The sequence below is a fragment of the Electrona antarctica genome (assembly GCF_951216825.1).
Source record: "Electrona antarctica genome assembly, chromosome: 16".
Lineage (NCBI taxonomy): Eukaryota > Metazoa > Chordata > Actinopteri > Myctophiformes > Myctophidae > Electrona > Electrona antarctica.
In genome coordinates, this window is record NC_136797.1 from 16,554,298 (window position 1) to 16,578,372 (window position 24,075).

The 24,075-nt window shown below is 41.4% G+C and overlaps 1 long non-coding RNA gene across 1 annotated transcript; it reads right to left on the reverse strand.

Annotated features, from left to right (window-relative positions):
• Positions 1-20,148: 20,148 nt before the first annotated feature.
• LOC306939193 lies at positions 20,149-22,906 on the reverse strand. Its single transcript, XR_013791849.1, has 3 exons — positions 22,752-22,906; positions 21,434-21,623; positions 20,149-20,415 (listed from the first exon to the last, which is right to left on the reverse strand). It is a non-coding gene; the product is annotated as an uncharacterized lncRNA (long non-coding RNA).
• Positions 22,907-24,075: the final 1,169 nt, after the last annotated feature.

Below are 24,075 nucleotides of genomic sequence, written 5' to 3' on the forward strand. Positions count from 1 at the left end.
TTTGCGTGATATTTGGACAAAATAGTAAGTGTTTTAAAAACAGTCCTCCTGGTGGCGCAATGTGAAGTTTCAAGTTTCACGGCAATCGGAACACTGCATTTGAAGGCATTTTGTTCAAAATGAGCCACTCCTGCAAACTTCAGATGCCAATCGTCCATCTTGATAACATGATTAGAGATAATGTGTACCAATTTGCATGATATGCTTGGACAAAATCAGTAGGAGTAATATCAAAAACATTGTTTTCAAAGGTAAAAATGTGAATCAACCTGAAAGCGCCACCAGTAGGCCAATTTGAAAAATTCAATCATGTCATGTGCGTGCAACAATTGGAGGCATGTGTTCATGATTTGAAGCATTTTGTTCGAAACAGGCCACCCACTCCTGCAAACTTTGGAAGCCAATCTTAGCCAATCAGCATGGAATATGAAAGATCTGATCTGACTTGTTAATGTGTACCGATTTGCGTGATGTTAGGCCAAAATCTGTGGGAGTAATATAAAACATATTTAGCAAAAATACTCCTATTGGCGCTATAACAGGCCAATGAGGTTCTGCTCTGACCTCCATGGAATGTGTGCACAGTTTCACCATTGATTGGTCCCACGGTGCCAGAGATTAGCTGTTCACACACAGATAAACACATGACACACACACACACACACACACACACACACACACACACACACACACACACACACACACACACACACACACACACACACACACACACACACACACACACACACACACACACACACACACACACACACACACACACACACACACACGGACGGACGATCTACTTATCTGCGAAAAGAAAAGCCTGGTCACAACCTTAGGCAGAGACGGTATCGGCGGAAGTGTCGGGCCAGAACATCCGTCAGATGTATTTCCCCCAGATACGATATTTCTTCGACACTTTCATTCACAGAGAATGTAAACAGATCTGTAAAGCGCCAACGTAATTTCCTTGAACGGTACTTCCGCCCAAATCCTGCAACTTCCGCCCAAAAAACAACGATACCATAAATGGTAAATGGTAAATGGTGCATTTATATAGCGCCTTTATCCAAGGCGCTTTACATAGATTGTGCATTACATTCACCCATTCACACACCGATTGCGGCGGAAGCCATGCAAGGTACCAACCAGCACATCGGGAGAAATTTGGGGTTCAGTGTCTTGCCCAAGGACACTTCGACATGTAGACAGGAGGAGCCGGGATTCGAACCGCCGACCCATGGATCATTGGACGACCTGCTCTACCTCCTGAGCCACAGATGCCCCAGCGTACTGTAAGTCTTGCCCAGCGTGCGTACCGTACGGACAGGCTCCATAACATGGACTCGGCCACGCCTTCAGCCTGGCGGAGACGACAAACACAACACAACCAAATGCGACACGGCAGGACGCGGCACAGCGCGGCACGGCTTACTACAACATAACCCATACTGTGCAACCACAACAAACTGTCCTGCACCACATAATGAAAAGCAGCATGAAAAAGTGTTTCAGCACCGAGTTGAGTGAGTCATAGCCTAGCTCACACAGACTGAGAAGCCACAATTACAAGTATAAAGGATAAGGAAAGACCATGATTGCCAAGATACACCCCGCAGCACCATAACAGAGCCCAGACTGGCTTTGAAATCTGTTGACAGCTTTTTGAGTTTGCAGAGAAAATAAATAAATACAAACTGCAGAAACAAGCTTCTACAGTATCTTGGTGCGGCCAGTGTCTCTTAGTTCCCTGTAAAACCACAACGGATGCCATCATGCCGCATAACTTAAGAGCTGGAAACTCGTATCATTCTTATGCTTTGGTTTAGAAATGTGAGTATGAAACAATGCCATTGCTTCTATTGATATTGTAGCGTTTTAGTTACAGGTTTTAGTGCTCCGAGCTGGAATCAAACCCCATTGTCCAACTCAGCAGACCTGGCCAGTCAAGTAACAAGGTGCACGAAGAAAATTTGCTCACGTGAGGAGCGAGTTGCAACAGAGTCTTTTTCGGCGGCTCTACAATTTCATTCATTAATTTCATTGATAAGGAATCACTGCTTTAACTTACCAGTAATTTTCTTTCTAATACCGACAATATTCATGGCCAACAACGTATGATTACATTTTTAAGATCATTTCTTTATTTTCACTTTGAAATTGCTCTATACATAAAGTGTCGGGTCGCTAAAAATGCCCACCATAAATGGTAAATGGTGCATTTATATAGCGCCTTTATCCAAAGCGCTTTACATAGATTGTGCATTACATTCACCCATTCACACACACATTCATACACCGATTGCGGCGGAAGCCATACAAGGTACCAACCAGCACATCGGGAGCAATTTGGGGTTCAGTGTCTTGCCCAAGGACACTTCGACATGTAGACAGGAGAAGCCGGGATTCGAACCGCCGACCCATGGATCATTGGACGACCTGCTCTACCTCCTGAGCCACAGTCGCCCCACCATAAAATGGGATTGTGCCATAAAAACGTTTGAGAACCCCTCTCAGTTAATTCTCAACCTTTCTAATTTCAAGGATTGACGTTTGATACAATGTTTCTCTCTGGGACCCCAATCAACGCAGATCTTCATGCAAGGGTCCATTGTTGCTTCTTAACTAGCCTATCGCTATCAATCAATTATAGCTGGAAACTCCCTCAAGGACCCCAGGAGTTTTCTGGGCATTGAGAACCGGTGCTCTATTTCAGTCATTCTCAAACGTTTGAATATAAAAGTTTATTATGCATTAAACCATGGACCCTCATTTGAAACAAATTGAATCTTAATCTATCTATGGACCCCAATCTATACTGTTAAATCCTCAATGATAATTTTGTTACAGACCCGTAAGTGTCTATTTGTCTATCTGACACCATTAAGGGCTCAAGGATTGGACATGTATTTCCCAGCACCCCAGTTATAATGATGCTGACTCCATAGTCTCTCGAGACTGACGGATGCCAATGGGGTGCCTTAATGGGCAATATATTTGTAATCACACTGGATTAAGATGACAGGAAAACAGTGTGTCAGAGCCTTGAAATGTTGTTGTTGGCGTTTAATGTAGGTCTCCATCAGACAGTAGCTTCTTCATTGTCACTTTCACTTGCGTTTGTGAGGGATACGTATTCAATCTGACAAGTTATGACTCAGAATACAAATTCTTCCATTAATGCGTGGTCGGGGGTGTTGACAGTATAGATGCAGGGGCAAAATGACAAAAAAGTTACAGACCAATGAGCTGTGACCACTCGAGTCAAACAGAGTGAAATAGGCATATCTATCTTCAATTCCATCTGTGGAGGAACTCTAAGAGGGAAATGAAACAGAATGAGGGCCACTTTTAAAGGCTTAAGAATCCTATGGGCCAGATGCACGGCTGGTTGTCTTGGTTGCATAAAAAGCCATCAAGCGTGAGTTCACTCAGAGACCTGTCTGTTCATCATATCCTCTTTACCAGCTCCTAAATGACCCACTGACAACAGCCTGTTCCGACAGAAGGGAATCATTGTCTATAACACAGGCTTTTTATTGGGACAAAGTAGCAGACGATGCAAGCCAAATACAAACAACACTTACGATGTCCCCTTTGATGTGACTGCACAGTCACATAGATGCTATATAATATGGTTAATGGACATAGTATAATTACACGTCGATAGCCACTGGATAATATGGATATTGATTGAACGCAATCATAAAAAAGTAATTAGTCATTCTGTGACCTGTGGACAGCCCAAGCTAGTTTTACATTTTCATTGCGTTTTGATTCTATTTTGTGGAGGTATACGCACATTTTGTTATATTAATAATGAACACAAGATAGACCCTCCAGAAAAATGTGTTTATGCGATCGCATAAATTACCGCATAATCAGCCAATTGGTGCAGATTATGCAGGCATAAATGTTTTTTCAAATAGGGCGCATAATCGCGCAAAGTTCCCGCATATTCCACAACTTTTTCGCTTTTTGCATATTTTGCTTTTCTCCCTGCACTGTTACCGCATAAAATCACATAAAAACCTGCATATTTCATCACGAAATCACAGATTTTAAGCCGTAGTTTGCCCGCGTTTGTCTAACAAGAGATATTGTGTAACCACAGGCTGTATGGAGACAGAGAACATAGAAAATGAGTGTGGCATGTTGTCGTCTCTAAGGTAAACATGACATTACAATATTCTAGCCTAAAGACCAATACATCATCACACACACATGCACGCCCACGCACACACAGAGTAAAAACAGTAGGGTATCTCACTCCAACTTTGGCTGACAGACAACATTTCATGTATGAATTTAGAAGGCCAAAGGGCCAATCAAAGGCTAACTAAAACAACAATTACAATTTGAATAAATGTCACCTTAAGATGTCTCCACTAAATCTATTACATGGTTTGTAGATCACAAAGCTCAAATACCTGTTTAAAAAAATATATATATCACAGGATTAAATATTATATAATGTAGACTAGAGCTACATCAATATTGTATGCACACGTCAGAAGGAAAATAGTTCATCTCATTCCTATTTTTATGACCTACTTGGATTTTCACCTGACAGAACACAGTGTACTGATGTGCCTTGGAGAGAATTCAAGTGCTACTCTGCCTCAAATTATAAATGAACTTCTCCCTTTGATTGCCATCCACTATCGTGCGTTACAGTTTCATCACACCCATTAACACCACTGAGAGAAAAGAGGCCACTGGATTGCGCTAATTAGCAGGCAGTGGTTGCATGAGACTGGAGAGAGAGAGAGAGAGAGAGAGAGAGAGAGAGAGAGCTTACTGCATCATCATGACTTGTGCCACAGGAATCCCAAAGTTCTCTCTATCGTGTATACAGTATGACAGCCGACCCTATACGTCCTCCGAGTCCACGAGCGAATTGTTCCGCTCACCCACCTGTGAACGTCGTACAGTATAGCCTACAGTATATCTTCAGTAACTGGAGGTAGCTGTCCGTATGATGTACTAATCAAATGCACACTACACACAGTTCTCATTGGTTATTTATACAGTTCCAGATCAAAGAGCCACACAGATCCCATAGTAACACTTTTTTACTCAATAAATTAACACGATACCATTTAAGGAAAGTATTGAATGTTTCGACATTCGTACATTTATAATAGTAGATACTTTTATTATCCCGTGGGGGAAATTCTGTTAAATTTTTGGATAGAGTTGACTGTGGTAGCTGCAAGATATATCCCACTAATAAATGTGGCCAGGTAAGAAAGAACTCTTAGAATAGAATAGCATAGAATAGTCCCCACTCCTTTGGGGTGTTTTTGTCACATTATATAGTATATATGCACATAGGCTACTGTAGGTGAGAGAAAAGTGGAGAAAAGCGAAAGGTACAATAAAGTCTACCTAGAAGACCGGTGATATAATTGTAAATGTGCCTATTGTTACAGAATAACATTAGACAACAATATTATCTGTCAATGAAATTATGACAATAAAAATGAATACAAAAAAAAAGCACGTTGCCCAGGTGGAGCCTGCAGAACCATTGCGGCTCAAGAATCCACCACTCCTGAATGAAGTGTCTGGTGCTGGGAGTCTGGTGCAACGCACAGGTCCTGGGCCTGGTGAGAGCAGGAGTGGACCTGGTGAGACGTAGGAGGGGCCCGGACAGGAGTCAACCCACAGAGCCTAGTCCCTCAACACGCCAGAATGGTGCCTCCCAGTCCCGGCAGAGTAGTTCCGGAGTGATTCCGTAAGTAGGGACTTGATCACCCCGGCTGGGTCGCCTGGGTGAGGGGTATGATGTTCGTGAGACCCGAAACCCCGATGACCTTGGGATACATCACTGAGGATACGTCCCAGGTGCATCCATGCAATGTTTTTTTTTTCGTTCAGAGGGAAGGTTTCACACTGGTGGGGTGAATGTTACTGTGGTTTGACCCGTTTTATTTATGTTGTTCCATATGAGTAACAGCAAGCCATCTCCCATTCTGGTCTATCTAGAAGGTAGTATTTCTTTTTGGCTCTCATTGCTCTGTTTTTCATTGTGTTATTTCAATAGAAAGAATGCAATAAGCAATAGAAAGATAACATCCCAGAGATGTGATGTGTTGTATGGCCTAGCAGTTTCTCTGAGACATAGACCATAATGTTATACAACAAGGATTCGACAAATCTCTTATCTATCCTTTACAATACAAAGTTAACTGTGGAGTCAATTTTACAGCGTTGTCAGACTCGGGACACAGTTAGAAAAGTGAATACACAGCCCATAAAAGTAATGACAAATAAAAGCCTATAAGATAAACAATGAAACAATGGGCATGAAATGGTGTTAAAGCAGTATAACATAAGGAAATACAATAGGAGTAAAACAAGTTAGAGAACATCACTAAACAACATGACGTGTGAATTAAGAAACTGCAGACTGGATCATTTTGATCACCTTAACCCATTCTGGGCGGGAACCCCTTTTGGTGTTAGCATTATGTTATGCTTTAGCTATTGAAAAATAGCAGACCTACAAGCTCGTAGCGCGCCACTCGGTGGCGCGCTACGAGCTTGTAGGTCTGCTATTTTTGAAAAATCGAAGAACGACTGAAAATGGGTTTAGGCCCGACGTCGAGATAAAAAAAAAGTTCGCTCTGAAAGAATATATATTCAAAGATTTGTGCCGCATTTTTACGATTTTTCGAAAATAGCAGACCTACAAGCTCGTAGCGCGCCACTCGGTGGCGCGCTATGAGCTTGCAGATCTGCTATTTTTCAATAGCTAAAGTATAACATAATGCTTAGTTAAAACACCAAAAGGGGTTCCCGCCCAGAATGGGTTAAGGGCTTTATATTCACTTAAGGGCTGACGTGTCATGCTGTGCCACAATGTGAGCTTGTATATCGGCTCTTTTGTGTGCATGCACCACTAAGTATACTGTAAAACCCCTAGGATCTCATGCTGTGCCCAACTCAAAGGGAGTTAATGAAATGTGGCTAGCTGAAAAGGCTGAAAAAGTACGCACCACATAGAGTTTTACTCTGGTCTGTTTTTACTAATTATAGAGGGTCTAATTGGTTAAACTGAAGGCAACCCTTATAGCAACTTTGACATACAGTAGAAAGGGAAAAAGGACATTATCTGCCTTTCTATATTTTCTTGAAATTGCAGTGAAGGAGCTTGTACGACAATGAATTTCCTCCGCTTCATTACACCGGTCAACTGTGATGTGACAAAGTTGATTCCTTTCTCAACCCTCGGCTTCATTTTTCACCTAACAACAAACTGTATACTGTAAATGTAAAAGCTGTTCATCACTGTCAGTTTTTTAAAGCCATAATAAAGCCTAAATTGTTTTTGATTTTGCCTCAGACTTTTCATTTACATATTGCATTAGGCTTTTTTGATTTGAGCTATCAAACAATTTGGAATTAAGATTATAAGGTTAAAACACGCTAAGTAGCTTCATCCAAAAATACTTTGGGTCAGACTAATTAGCACTCATTTTTTGGGGTGAATCAGCATCATTATCTGTGATGGAAATAAGTGTCAGCATATTTTTTGCTATGTGTGAGGAGGAAGGAAGAGCAGAATTTCCAGTTAAGCAGAATCCTGCACAAATATAAAAAGAACAGGATAATGACAGGAATGTAGCTTTTGAGAGAGGCAAGCTGCACCTGGAAAGTTATTATTTCATTTTCTCATTTTGGCAAAGTAATAGTTCATTTACCTAATTAGCCTCATTACTTTCTAGCTCTAGCATATTGAATAGAGCAATCAGTACTACAGGTATGCCAAAGCACACTGTAAGGGGATAGATTAATAAAGGATTTTCAGTCACTATAACATGCATTTTGTTATTAGGGGGCCAATTTTCTTAACAACAAAAAAAATATATATATCATCAGTGACAAATGACAGGTTCTGCATGAGGGCACATAAACAGACAGTCAGGGGTAGAAAAGGGCAGAGTCAAAGTACTTTTTGCGAGGCAATTGGCAAAGGTTTAGTGTGTGTTTGTGTGTGACAGGGAGAGACAGAGACTGACACACTTGAACTCATTTTCCTGTCGTACTGCGATTTGTGCCCTCCAGACAAACTCTTTTTGACCAAGTAGGAAAGTGTGTGTGTGGAGTCTAGTACACTGAAGCCTTTATATATACTATTTATTTATACCTTTATATCTATTTTGTTGTGTCGAATAGTCGATCCACAAGCTCACAACCAGTTGCATCACGCCACGTTGTGAGCTTGCAGCTCGGCTATGTTCTGTGCGCAAAATTGCCATACGACAGAGCGGCCTATAAATTAAGCATGGGGTTAGACAACTCAGGGTCAGCTCAGTGCTTTGATATTGTCACAGATGCCCTCGTTCAAAGCCTTGGGGTGGATGAATAAGTATGCCGGTCATCTAGAGTGACAGCAATTGGCCAAGGGCTTGACTGTTTGGAATGGGCACAGGTGGCACCCAGGAAGGGGCACAGCACATTGCTGCTAAAGGAACTGATGTGTCTGGAAACATGGAGGGATGGTCAGAAGGGATCCTGTTGACTGTTTGTTGAAGCTATAGTGTCATTGCACCTTCATAAACTGCATAACAGAAGTGTATGACAACTGTATAGAGCATGGTTTCCCAAACCTTTCAGCCCCCGGGCTGGACTCCAAAATAATGCTACCATTGACTTGCGACCCCAACCTAAACTTTGAGGTAATTTTATGCACATAAACGTGCATGTTTGGTGCGCATTTGTCCGCACATGTGTGTATTAAGCCTATAGGCCAGGGCTATAGCGGTTTTGTAACAATCATGGAAACCAAATGGACACTTACGGGTCCATTTGGTTCCGTTTTACGCTCTCAAGAGTTAAATGATTGTTAAATTACTTAATTACTTAATTTACAAGAAGTCTACACAATTAGAGAATGTAGAATAATTGTTATTTTGATCAACGTTTGCCTGTCATCTCTCCTATGTTACCACATGAATACAGCATGGAATTGTGGACAAAATCTTACCCAACGACAACAAATTATTCGTTAGTTTTGGGTCTGAGAGGCTAAATCTCATCAAACGGTGCTCCGTGGCTCAATTGCCCAATAAATAATGGACCTTGAAATGAAAAGGGCTGAAAACCACTGTCATAAATCATCAACAACAAGAGTAATAACTAAACTAATCCAAGGATGAGCGGCATAATGCCATAACAATACATGCAGCACACGTACGCTCCGTTGCTATTTTAAATGAAATAACACAGATCGCAGAGGGTGACATTCATTACATAAATCAGACATATATTAACACCAGATTTTGCTGTGTGGAGCTCATAATGGCATATGTAGTAAGCAACGGCTTCTCTGACACGAAGGAGGAAATAGAGTCGAGGCTATATTCACTGCAGGGAAATGAGGTCTAACAGCTGGCATGTGGGGCTATATGATGGCCTGGAGGAGCGAGTGGGGACGTGGCTTCCTTCGGTGCTTTGAATGCCAGCACCAGGGTTTATTTCAATATGATCAGCCGCAGGCAGCCGGTGAAGGGGAGTGATGACACGATAGAATTTGAAGACGCTTGAAGGGGAAGGTTGGCTGTCGGAGGAAAGGGTTTATGAGATGTGCTATCATTGAGGTTATCAAGTGGGTGCCTTATCCATTACGCTTTATTTGAAGTAAGACTTCTCTAGAGGCCTCATTTATCATTATGCTAATATGCTAATATGCACAAAAATGTTCTTGGACTCGATGAACATCGGATGTTCTTGAGTCTGCGTATAAGCACAGGTAGTGGTTTGGTGCAGGTACTGCGTGAGATGTACGTACGTACTGTACGCACGTGTGTCGATCACATATCTGTTCATCTAATCGATGTCACACTTGGCGGGTGTAATGCTGAGGGCCCCCGGCCAGTGCAGTGTTGAGTGTGAAGTTGATCGATTGAGTGGTCCATTCATCCGATCAACTTCACACATTGGAAGGTGTGTCTGTGCAAAGGACAGACATACTTAACCACTTCACTTCTCAAATAATTCATTAACCCCCAGGAATCTTATATGCTTTGTCCACTCCTTTTGTCCCTCCACACACACACACACACACACACACACACACACACACACACACACACACACACACACACACACACACACACACACACACACCCCCACACCCCCCCCCCCACACACACACACACACACACACACACACACACACACACACACACACACACACACACACACACACACACACACACACACACACACACACACACACACACACACACACACACACACACACACACACACACACACACACACACACGATTGATTTCAGTCTATAATAGCTTGTGTTGTAAATGCAATTATGGTCATGCGCATGATATGATAAACAATACAATACAAATTATAATGCATTATTTAGAATGACAAAATGTGAAACCTCTTTGTGTAGACTGTAGACTAGAGTAATAACTGAGACCATCAAGCTGCACTGCCTCACACTTCAGGAGAATCTGGATACTTTGGGTCGGAAACGCCCTTCCCAACTAATGTAAATGCTCCCCATTCGAGGCTGATCGGAAGTGATTATCTCCCCAGATAAAAGTGTAGCGTGAGGGTTCCAAGATCCAATCTTAAACCTCCAATTTGCTAACAGAAGATCAGGGCCGCCCTGATAATTTTACAGCATGTTTCTAGGCATACAACAAAATATCTAGAGCGAGCCCACACTTGCAAATGGCTCACATTTGTAGTAAAGTATAGACCACAGGCACACATGAAGATAACAAATATAAATAACAAAGTATAAACAATAAGTAAATATAACCACATCAATGTATAAGTGTCAGTCTGTAAGCAGTGTAAACATTGAGCACTATAACTATAACGATAAGTATATCATTCACCATTGTACAGTATATCTTTTTTAATAGAGAGTATGCGCAGCTTGCACGTGACATCATCACCACACAGCCCATACATCCCAACAGAAAGGTCCTATCTGATTGCATTAAACGACTGATTGCATTAAACAATCTGATTGCATTTAACTCGCTTTGCCACTAATTCTATGGAAGTGCATGCCCTCTATAGTTGGTATCAATCAAACTTTATTTCGACCATCATGTTTAAAATGAAAGAGAAGAGTATCTGTTAAAAGATTTTAAAACTCCCGTAGTGTGAAGCCAGCTTTAGTCTCTTAATCTTTAGAATTTCCCAAGTATGTGTGTGTGCGTGCGTACGTGCGTGTGTCATATTCCATATGTACAGGTGCTACAGGCACCTTCCAACAGGAACTGTTGAATATACAGTAGGTCAGTAGACGTGAAGTGATAATGAACATATGTTGTTTGAGTGAAATTCAACAGTTCTTTATCAAATCCTGTTGCATTTATTTTTATTTGATTTGAGACCCGAGAAACAACTCTTCATTCTCCCGATGCGTGTGTATTTCAATATGCAAATGTAACCATGGGGACGGATGTGGCAGGCCTATTTTTAAAACAGTAAAAAGTACATGTGAGAATAATCAAGCAATCATTTCCAATTTCCAATGCTGATTGTCAACACCTGCACAACCAAACCGTGGAACGAATGGTAATAGTCACACATTTTCTGTTTACCCAAAACTAGACTTGTTTTTGTGTTCCACTTTATGAAATTACCAAACGTAATAGTAATGAGGCCCCAGAAGGCTTAATAATACATTCCAGTGTCCCACAACTTGCCACTTATGGTCTGCTCTCACCACTAATGAGTAGCCTACTGACCTATATTAGCCTCCAACAACATTGTAGAACACACCAATTCACCTAATGGTTTCCATGCAGTATCATATTAGTAATGTCTTTCCATGCTCATTTTCATCCTTGTTTGAATGGTATATGGTTCATGACTGTAATGCCCTTTTCTCAGCCTGTGAATTCTGTAGAAGTTGTGTTGTATAAATTAGCTGCCGACCAGTGTTGGGAAAGTTCTTTTTTTATGAACTAGTTCAGTTCAAAATTTCAAAAATGAACTAGTTCCATTCATAGTTCATCATTCAAAATGTTGAAATAAAGTTCATGGTTCCAAAAAATGAACTATTATAGTTTCTTTTCTTTTTTAATTCAAACTTTTTTCGTTGTAGAATACTCTATTATAGCCCCCCCCCCCCCCCCCACTCTCTACCACCCCCCCCCCCCCCCCTGTCCCATGCCTTTTCATAACTTTACGCAATGCCAGAGCAATTATTGTAATTGGTTGTGTAATTGCGTCTCTCTTGACATGCCCAAGAGGGAGGATGATAGTGTGTGTGTGTGTGTGTGTGTGTGTGTGTGTGTGTGTGTGTGTGTGTGTGTGTGTGTGTGTGTGTGTGACACTGCGTGCGCGCGTGAGTGTGTTTTAAAGAGATTGAGCAGGGCGCAAGCACTGCTTCCAGGTCCTTCATAAATGCACTTATTTGTCTACGGTCTATGGAGCACACTCATTTCAGGGGAACGTACGTCAGAAATATGTGATACGATGACAGGCATGCTTTCATTTATATTGGTGGATGGTTGATATACCTCCATTAGTGTTTTTTTTGCCCAATTATATAACTTTGTCAATTTAAAAGCTCTCCAGCAGTCCAGCCATATCATAGTCATTCTCAGATTGAATTGATCACTCACGATTTTACTGTGGAACGAGAAAGAAAGTGACTGGAAGAATTTATAAAATAAGCAAGCAGGTGGGACATGCATGCAGGACACAATAATCAGCATCACAGCAGAGAAAATTGAAAATTGAAAACCATGTGCTGGTTGTTGATTTTCCACACCCTGTGCGAGACATTTCACCTGTTTATTTATTTATTTACAGTATTATTATTTTCTTCTTTTTTTTTCTTTTTTTTTTACTTGTCAGTGAAGTAGTAGTAATGTAGTGCATGCATGGCATTCAGGAGGAGTAACAAGCATTGTTGTGACATATGGCCCTGACTTGTTCTATGTCAGAACATACAGAACGTTTCACTTTGCCACTATACATACAATAATGTGTTAATTTGACTTGAGAGCAAAAATGGATGAATGCACTATAAACTATCACATTTTGATCCGTGCGGTTTAGTAAAGCATTGGGGTGAATCACCAATTAATCTTATCCTACTGGCTGTCATATAATCCACAATTCTTTCCAATAAAACCTCTGCTCTACCCTTTCCCATACCTTTTCCCTGCTTAGCTTAGAGACTGCTTTGATACAGTACATCTTAGTGGTTGTCACTGGGGATTAATTTGTACCAATTTGTTCCATCCCCATGTGGCTTGCTTTGTTTCATACACCTTTATATGTTTGTGCCAGGATCCCTGAATCTAACTGCTTGTTTATGGGTATATATTGCCACAGGTGCTATTCTCACTGTTTTACTGTCTGTTCTTGTGCATTTGAATTCTTCTGTTAAGGCTAGACTGATGTAAGTCAATGACCCCCTCCCCATAAATTACTGCACAGACAGTGAGAAATTTCCAAACGTATAGTCATTTTCTCTAACATCTCTACCCTTGGGTGTCTCAAGCATGGTCAATGGGCCTGATCAGACAGGGCGTCATTTTTTATTATATTTCACTTTTATTTTATCCCGGGAAGGAAGTCCCATTGAGACAGAAGTATATTAAAATGGAGATCTGGCCAAGACAGCATCAAGATTAAAAAGCAATAAAATGTCAAATAAAAAAAATACATAAAATAGTGTCTACAGCTTGTAGACACTGCAGAATTAATCTGCTTTCTATTGACCTACACGGCAAGTTTAAATCCGTTGACAATTCCTTCCTCAAACAGTGACTCTCTTATTTTGTCTGTACGGCTTTCATAACATTTTAATGCATCAGATTGTTGTAATCTACAGATAATCCTGTGGGATTTCCCCCGTCACTCATGAATAATTATCCCCTTTTAATAATAGACAGGTTTCTTCATTTGCATGGCTTCACCTGGATTACAGTCCAACACATTTTGATAATCAGCCTCATTGTTGAAACCAACAAAAAAGGCAGAATCCCAAAACCCTTTTTCATTCATAAAGACAAGGTAGTCTACAAGCTCAAAGTGAGTTTGTAGATCTGCTATTTTCAAAAGATTTGTATACATTTGAAAACTTGACATTCTGCATAATGAGCACTTTTACTTTTCACACTTTAAGTACATTTTGATGCCAATACTTTTGTACTTTTAATCAAGTACATTTTGAATTCCGGACATTTACTCGTGATGCAGTATTCTACATTGCAATATTGATACTTTTACTTAAGCAATACATTTGAGTACTTTTTCCACCACTGGTGGCCGGTCACTGCCGTTTGTCTGATATCCAATCAGAAGGACTCAGAGAGTCACGTGGCGAGTTTGGCCACCAGTCCTGACCGCTAGAACAGCCCCAGGACCTACATTGAGATGAATCCTGATTCCACCATTGCAGACTTTTAATTTGCCCAAGAAATAATGAAATGTTCTCTTTTAGAATGACAGATAATAATTGCAATATATCCAGTAATTGGATTGCATTTAAGAGAAATGACCTTCTTTTGGCAGGTGTGCGAAACACACACACACACACACACACACACACACACACACACACACACACACACACACACACACACACACACACACACACACACACACACACACACACACACACACACACACACACACACACACACACACACACACACACACACACACACACACTCTCTAATCTGCATGGGAATTACCTCAGAGGTTGGCTGAAAGTTAAACATTAATGCATGTTAATAGCATACACCCTGATATTATATTTTCATATTCCAGCCAGCCCAGTACAACCTATATATCCTCAAAGGGAAATCCAGCGTCTGTTGCAGAGCGCTGAGCTTGTCCCAGCTAAACAGATCCAGAGATAGATGCCTGTGGGCTCGGATAATGCCACTGCCGATTAAAATCCTTGACTCAAATCCATAGCCCTGTTTGAAGTGTAGTCTCTGACTGTGCTCGCTTTTTCTCCGGGTTGAATGGCTGGTCATGATACCGCCACACAGATAAAATGAACTATTACCACCATTTTGATTGAACTGTCAAGTTGTCCCACTATTTTTTTTTTTTTTTTACTGGCAGTGCTTTCGGTTTTGTAATTTTCTTTTTCTCCAACAATAGACACTTCCTGGTAATGTCTTAACACCACAGCTAGGCCTTTTCCAGTGTCATACTATCTATATAGTTATTGTGAAAATATGATCGGGGACCATGGCTGAAGCTGTGTGTGGTGGTAATATCCTTCTCTTTATGCATAAATCCTGAGTTCTAGATCACACTTTTTATAAAGGCTGTTTTAACATTGGTTTAACATTTGTGACCAGATTTGACTGAGAGCAAATTCCAGCTTTTCACCAGAGGAGAAAAACCTTTTTTTTTCTTCTTTTTTTTAAATGACTCTTCACATACTAGAGCATGTCTGAAATAAGTGTCAGAGCTGAAATCGACATGTAAATATGAAATAAATGCTTAAACATGTAGCTAGGTGTAATGTTACAGACCACAGAAGTGAACCTTTCAAGCCTGTTTTCTCAACTCGCTGTTTTCTGCAAGACATTACTCTATAAGCCATATCTCCAAAACTGGTGGGCCAAACTGTAGAACCAATATGTCAATTTGAAGCTATGATTCCCTGCTTTCATATGACATGAAAAAACAAAAATTCAAAAAAATCCAATGGCAGTCCCTCAGTCAAATTTAGTCACATTTGTTGTTACTATTAATTTCTAAGACTACCTACTTTTTTGAAACTTGTGAATGTGAGTTTTAGTCAACTACTGTACATTTCAAAGACAAATATTGTGCTTTTGAACACTCCACACGTCTATGTTGGTTGTTAATAGCCAACTTTTGTTTGTTTTGTATCAATTTCTTAGATGTTTTTTGTGGTGTGATCGATGTTTCTTCTTTTTATTTGCATTTGCCTACGGTAGCGCTTTAGATTCTGGTGAATGTAAAGTGCATATTGCATAATAAATAAAATCTATAATAATAATAATAATTAGTATTATTATTATTACTTATTTTAAGCAGAGCTTTGTTTGATGTGTAATAGTCACAGAATTCTCACCCCTCACGAGAGACTTGTGTCACTTGAGATGGACATAGCAGTAGAAGTCATTCCCAACTAAGTCCCCTTAGTTGGGAATGGGCAATAGTACAAAAATACCGCATAGCTTGTTCGAAGGCTTTGCTTGGCTGTGAGCGAATACATTGTTCATCAAGAATGTCTCGTCGAAAGCAGGATTTTAAAGTACGTTGACTGTTTTATTTTCTTTAATTTGTTTCTGAGGAATCTGCATGCTCAGCCATTCCGCTGACTAATGCCCCCACCCCCCCACGCACGCACGCACACACACACACAAAAATGAAAATGACAATGGCTGTCCTTTTTGTCGATTTGATTGCATTTCTGCTGACGTTTAAGGCGTTTCTCGGCTCTGTGCAGCATGGTGATTCAAGCAAATCAGTGCATTCACCAGGTGAGTTATGAGGTTCTATAAATACAGTAGATTGTCAAAACAATACAGGCATGTGTTGATATTAAAGAAATACTCTACTCCACAGTGTAGGCTACTGATATTTAGTTTCTATACTGTACATACGGTACTTTGACTCAAGTAATGAGGTTGTGTACTTTGTCTGTGTCTTGATGCGTTTGGCCTTTTTTTTTAACATAGATTTTTTTTTACCTTAAGACCTCCCTGCCATTTGCTCTGTCAAACAAAAGCTGCTGTGCTGACTACAGTGTAACGGTAAAGAACTCTGATAAAGAGTAATTCAAGTTTTGGTCAAAAAAAAACATTGGACAGTTTGCTGTATTGCCAGTTAACTAACACACACACACGCACACGCACACACACACACACACACACACACACACACACACACACACACACACACACACACACACACACACACACACACACCCTAATGGAAGGTAAATCACAGTAATTTTGATGGTAGTGATGGGGGAGTTCATTTGATCTCTGAGTCTGAACACAGATTTATTTCAAAGTCGGCATTGATTTCATTGCCGACAGGTCTGAGGGGAAAATGTGGGCACTTTCCGCTTCCAGCTGGTGTGTGATAGTTAGACCATTAGACAAGATCAAACCTGCTACTATGTTCCTGTCAGAGCTTTGATGTGTCCAAAGACCATTTCAAGCCTAGACCTTTTCCTTAAAAATGAAACGAGCTGTATGTGGAATGGTTTACCTGAAAGCCTTAAGTGGATTAGCTCCGTTGTCCTAACCATCGCCAAACCATAAATTAGTTGACTATAACGGTGTAGAAGAAAGAGAGAAAAAGAGCACCGTTTGGCAAAGTGCAAATCCCCAACAAGGTGTTCTTTGATACAAATGGGTGACACAATTACATTTCGAAAAAGGTTAGATACTAACTACTAAGGCACTCTTGTGGAAAAAATTGAAAGGATTTAAGTACCGGGCTATGGCATAGTTGAGTAACAGGTTCCATTTACAGAATTCGTGTAGGTTTTTACTTGTATTGATGTATGCATGGACGTACCCTATTGTATTTGTTTTATTCTAATTCCGACATTTTATTACATTTTTTATAATAATAGTAGAGGCCAGGGTCACGCAAAATGACTAAGACATTTAACTCGCAACCATGCAGTGGCCAAAAGGTGGCGCTATAATAACAATCAATATACAAATGAAAACTTTGAACGGGTATAACTCATGACCTGTATGGCCTACACAGCCATGAAACGCCATTACATTATGCGTCTCCTTGTGAGGAACAGCTTCCACGTGATCTATGAGCTCTGACCATTCCATTAGTCCTACAGGGACATAGGTGTTCTCCGCCAAACCAGTCATGAACCAATACACCCTGTCACAAGTCACAATCTTTAACACAACACACATCTTGTGTAGATCCACATCGGTCGAATGAACATCTGGAATTGAGGTTTATGTCAAAGCCCTGACCTAAACCTCTGGCTTGAACTTGAAAACAAATAGCAAACTCACACATAGGATAATTGAAGTGACTAAGAGCCACGTACACACATATACTGTACCGGTCCGGGTACCCTGTCACAACTCACCATATACACGCCACGGGTGTCAATCATAGGGGGACGCAGGGGACTTGTCACCTGCCAAGGTCACATGTGTCTCCCCCTGAAGTATTGTTTTATTGCCGTTTACAAAACACCAACGTTTCCCTATCGTGTGAAATAATACATGATTAAAAGCCGTTGCAGACACTTGTGGGTAGGTCTGCAATCAAAGACTTAATGGAGTTGGAACAACAGATGTTCAGGAGGCGGAGGAACACACCTTGACCCTGCCCTTCACGCCACTCTCCGCCCTCCACGCCAATCTACCTGACACTATTTATACCCGCCCAATACCACCCAGAATCCTCCATGCTTCACCCGCCTCGCTGCGTCGCAAACAAGCCACTTTCCTACAGGCTTCTTGCATCCCACCTCCACCCCATTCACCCCCATAGTATAGCTCCTTCGTCTTCCTCTGCTCCCCTCAAAGGAGCCTTACCGGCACTAGAAAACCTACATCCATCGCTAAAGTGGAACAAATGATTAAAACAAAACTCTCTTTTCTCTCCTACTCTCTCCCACTTCTCAGGTTCCTGCAGGGGGTGATTGTCCATGGGCGCCGCAAGACGACCTCCTGCCCAAAGACTCCAGGGTCGGCGAACCCCCACCCCCGGAACCTACACCCCCATTTCATTCATTCATGTTTGGCAGCAACGAGTTATTATAGTTACATATTACTGTAATATTATTACTATTTCCAGTAATGAGTAGTATAACGAATTACTCTGCCAAAATAGTAATATTATAACTAATATACTAATATAAATACTGCAGGAATTACAAGTTAGCCAGGCAAAAAGCTGACACCCTCCCCACCCCCGCACATGATTGAAACACATGATTGAAACGTTAATAAAGACAATATAAACTAGAAAAAGTGCCCTTCTGGGCACAGGTCTCCACCAGGAGGATAGGAGTGTGTGATGTTTGGCAAAATGTTTAGGAGCAATGTGTGTGTGTGTGTGTGTGTGTGTGTGTGTGTGTGTGTGTGTGTGTGTGTGTGTGTGTGTGTGTGTGTGTGTGTGTGTGTGTGTCGCGGCTTGGCCTGTTGTAGCGCCACCACGAGGCTGATTTGAAAACTGTCAAGTGGCATTTCTTCGTCTGCTTAGTGGGAATATTGTACAAAACGGGTACAAAGCGGGCTACTCCTGAAAAGTGTAGAAGCCAATCGTAGCCAATGAGGGTGGATTATGAGAAATCAAACAAACCCGTCTTGATCACATGACTATGGAGAGCATGTCTACCGATTTGTGTGAAATTTGGATAAAATCTGAAGGAGTAATATTAGAAAATGTGTTTTACATATGTCGGCCTCCTGGTGGCGCTATAAAGAGCAGATGTGAAAACTTCCAGGCAAAGGTTTTTCCTTGGCCTCTAGGGAGTTGGCATACAAAGTTATCCATAGATCCGTGCAGTTAGAGGTAAAAACACTTTTCGGCCAGTTATAGCGCCACCATGAGGCTGAGTTGAAAATGTTCATGTGGCATTTCTTCCTCGGCCTAGTGGGAATGTGCGTGCACAATTTCACAGAAATCACACGATGTGTTCATGATTTGCAGCATTTTGTTTGAAACTGAGCACTCCTGCGAACTTTGGAAGTCAATCTTAGCCAATCAGGATGGAGTCTGAGAAATCTGAAAGACCTGTTTCGTTGAATGGCTCTAGAGAGACTGTGTACCAATTTGCGTGACGTTTGGACAAAATCTGTAGGTGTACTGTCCAAAAACTTGTTTTGCACAAAGCGGCCTCCTGGTGGCGCTATAACAGGCCGTTCTGGAAATTTAGGGGCAGAGGTTCATCGTTGGCCAGACGGCGGCCTGGCCTGGCCTCATTGTGAATACGCCTCTGCCGCACAGTTATGACGTAGCGTATGCGCCTGCCACATACTCACTTCACTTTCAAACAACAACACAACAGACACAGCAAGATCAGGAGTGGCGGAACATGACAGAGAAATGTATCAGTATTATTTTGCATTCTTGTCTGTCAAAGATGCCAAGTATATTAATGTCCGTTGCGTGGGCAAAAAAAACACTTTCCACAGCAAAAAATACAACATCTATAAACTTGTTGAAGCACTAGTAGAAACACGGTGCTCCCCAGTGTCCCCACGCAGGCAAAACAAAGATTGGATTTCAGTAGAATAGATACCGCCGGGACATTAAATGGAAACTATCTGAAGAATTGGCTCGTCGCTGGGTGTATTGTTGTAGAGGAGAGGTTAACCCTTATCCACAGTTGACTCGGCCTCATTTAGATCCATCATAGTCCATCAAGATACATGTGAGGTCCATTGTCAGGCTGTTTCCAATCTGAGAACCCATCAGCAAATAAAGGAATAATTATAGCAGCACCCTCTTTTTCCTTGAAATTGGACGTGAGTCAACAGTCTGTCTTGAGAGACTATAGGCTGCCTCAAAAAGGTTGCTTTATTTTATTGTTTGTTATTTATGTATACAATACATACTGTCCGTTTTGAGATGCTGCAGCCATGTGTGTGCAGTTGAGATTGTTGAATTGTTGAATTCCAAATGTGGAATATGCAGCAGAAAAAGACTGATGAGAGACTGTTGACTATTTTGTTTTATATCCTGCAATCATTCAGTTTGGCTGATTGGAGACATGAATTGGATTCAGTTCTAAAAGGAGCTGGCTAAACAGATTGTGTTCTTTTGCGGGCGGAAGGGGCCCGGTTGAAAATAAATACAAAGTCATATGTAACTATTAAGGAGTAATACGTAATAAGTAACATATTGCCCAACACTGTTCAAGTGAATAAAATCCTTAAACTTTCCCAACTAGTGAAAAGTATGTTATGGGAGAACAGATCCTTAGTTTAAGCTTTACAACAAAAGGCTGTTTTCCTTTTTTATCCTGTCAGTGAATGTTAATAATTATAATGTAATGAAATTAAATTACATGTTTGTACAGGTATTGTTCGGCTTCCTTCAGACAATGCCGCAGTGATAGTAATACCGGTAAGTAAATAATGACAACAGCAGCTTTATAAAATTGTAAAAAAAAATATGTATCTGCCCGTTGCGCGCACGCCCAAAACCGCAGGCACACACACCTGTATCGGCAGGCGAGCGGAGCACTCACGTGCATAATATACACACACACTGTGCCCTAGCTGTCACAACTCACTACATTCAACATGAGAAACAGTGCAACATACACACTAGATAATTTACATCAGCATGCAAGTCCAGAGCCACAAATAGTTGGGTCCAAAAATGACAGCAATATAGTGCAACAGCTTGAATCCCATTAGTATACACACAGCATACAACACCAAGCAGCAGCCAAACCAAAGGGACAGGTTCCTACCTTCATCAGTTGATGGCCCGGGTCAACTCATCAGTGATAGAGCTCCTCTCTCTCTAGCCCTCCAGAGGCGTCTCCAGTCATCTTCATCCTCCATTTATCTGGCAAGCTTCCCTCCCCTGCTGGGAGCTCCAGGTGTCAATGGCAGTGACCGACCCGGCCAGCCTCGTTCTCCTGCCTGCCATAGCCACCCCTGAGAGAGAGAGAAAGAAAGAAAGAAAGAAAGAAAGAAAGAAAGAAAGAAAGAAAGAAAGAAAGAAAGAAAGAAAGAAAGAAAGAAAGAAAGAAAGAAAGAAAGAAAGAAGAAGAAAACAAACATTGAACTAAAAACAAACATTAAACCTGTATATAGGTTTGATGAGGTCAGATCAACATAATGGATGTCAAAACAGGTCAGCTCCATATATGGAGATCTAAGGGTGGCAGCAGGGGCAGTGTTTTGAGTGTACAGGGTTTGATGAAGTCAGATGAGGTCAGATCAACATATGGAATGAATTCTGTACTGGCCATATATGGAGCGTGTCACAAGGCATGAGACTTTCACAAGGCATCACAGTATTACTGTACATCCTGTACAATTGTTTCCCTTGTCACGTAAAGTTTAGCAGCCATGAAAAAACAACGCTATACTGCTATAGGGTTTTTCCCATCGTCTCATCTACTTCGGCTGAACTGAATAATTGCCATAGTTCCCTCGGTCACGTCCATTTCAGCAGGACTCATGGAGATAGTTGTGTTGTCGCCTCGATACCCAGGCTTTCATTTCGTCTGCGCGAAAAAGTTGTGTTGTGTCAGAGCTACTTTCGCTATTTCAGCAGCCATCTAATGCAGCAGCCGTTAAACAAGTGTCAGCCATTTTAGCCATCCTGCAGTCTATATTCACACTTGTTCTACTCTAGCTAACCCTTGGATCTCCCGTAGCTCCGTTGTGCCCTGGCAGAGACAGCTCCATCAGTCTTTGTTTCCCCCTTCAGGCCTTTGCGTTCCATTCTTTCACTCCTTCATCTACACACATCACAGTAAATATGGAGCCCCCCTCTGAGAAGTGCAAGGATTGATTTTCCCGACGTGTGCGGCGGCCCCATGCAGCGGCCTCCCAAAGTAAGGAGTTAAATAGCCCGAGTTGAGCCATTACTGATTCATTCCATGTAATATACATGCTAATTAACAGTCGTGGTTTTTACAGAGCTATAGTGTTTTTTGTGTACACTGCATGCGTGCTCCGAGATGGGGTTATGCTTGAAATCTTCCCATATGCCATGGTCTCCAACAGGGGGACAATAATGTAATGACACAGTGTGTGGTTGTTCACTCAACTTACTTGCATAGAATGAGCCTACAGCGTATAGATGTAATGCAGTGTGGATATAGCGTCCAACGTCCCTGAATAATTTCAAGATAAGTCTCCTTTAACCCTCCCCTGCTGGGGGCTCCAGGTGTCAGTGGCAGTGGCCGACCAGCCTCGTTCTCCTGCCTGCCATTGCCACCCCTGAGAAAGAGAGAAAGAAAGAAAGAAAGAAAGAAAGAAAGAAAGAAAGAAAGAAAGATCAACCACAGAGCAATTTACGGGTCGTCAATATAATTAGTATTAGGATTTAGGTTTAGGTGCTTCTAAACAAAAAATACTGACTATCTAACAACAAACTTTACACGGTGCAGGGGAATGTATGTGTTAGATTTCTCAAAACACACAAAGTACAGAGTTAAATAGCCCGAGTTGAGCCATTACTGATTCATATTCCATGTATTATACATGCTAATTAAATTAACAGTCGTGGTTTTACAGCGCTATAGTGTTTGGTACACTGCATGCGTGCTCCGAGATGGGGTTATGCTTGAAATCTTCCCACATAATCTCCCACAGATCTCCAACAGGGGGACAATAATGACACAGTGTGTGGTTGTTCATTCACCTTAAACTTGCACAGAATGAGCCTACAGTGTAGATGTAATGCAGTGTGGATATAGCGTCCACCCTCCCTGAATAATTTCAAGATAAGTCTCCTTTAACCCTCCTTAGCTTGTGTGTTATCCCCAGTGGGGCCTCACACAAACCCCTTTGCTTAATGAAGACAAAGTTCTGATGGGCACAGGAGAACAAGCACTTTTTCAAGGTTAATTGTATCTAACAAACTAACCATTTCCCCCGCTCTCTCATATATCGTCTTTGTCGGGTGGAAACCTCATTTGTCCAAAACTGTTACTTTTCCGGATTCAATTTAAAAAATACCAAAACCTAGCTCACAACTCAGCACGAAGACTTGCAGATTTGCTACTTTTGCTACTTAGCATCATCAAGTAGGGCATTAATAAAAAAAGGAAAAAAAGGTTTGAATATGAAGATAGGCGGTTTCTTGGTATACAAGCATGCACACATATGCACGCACGCACGCACGCACGCACGCACGCACGCACGCACGCACGCACACACGCACACACGCACACACGCACACACACACACACACACACACACACACACACACACACACACACACACACACAGCTGAGATATGCGAATAAAAGCATGAATCATAAATGTTTGTTCTCTTCAGACTCGACATGTCCTCGTTTAAACCAATGAAAATTCTACATAATGAAATTGTGAACATAATTATGGGGTCACAAATTGCCATTGTTGTGTTTAA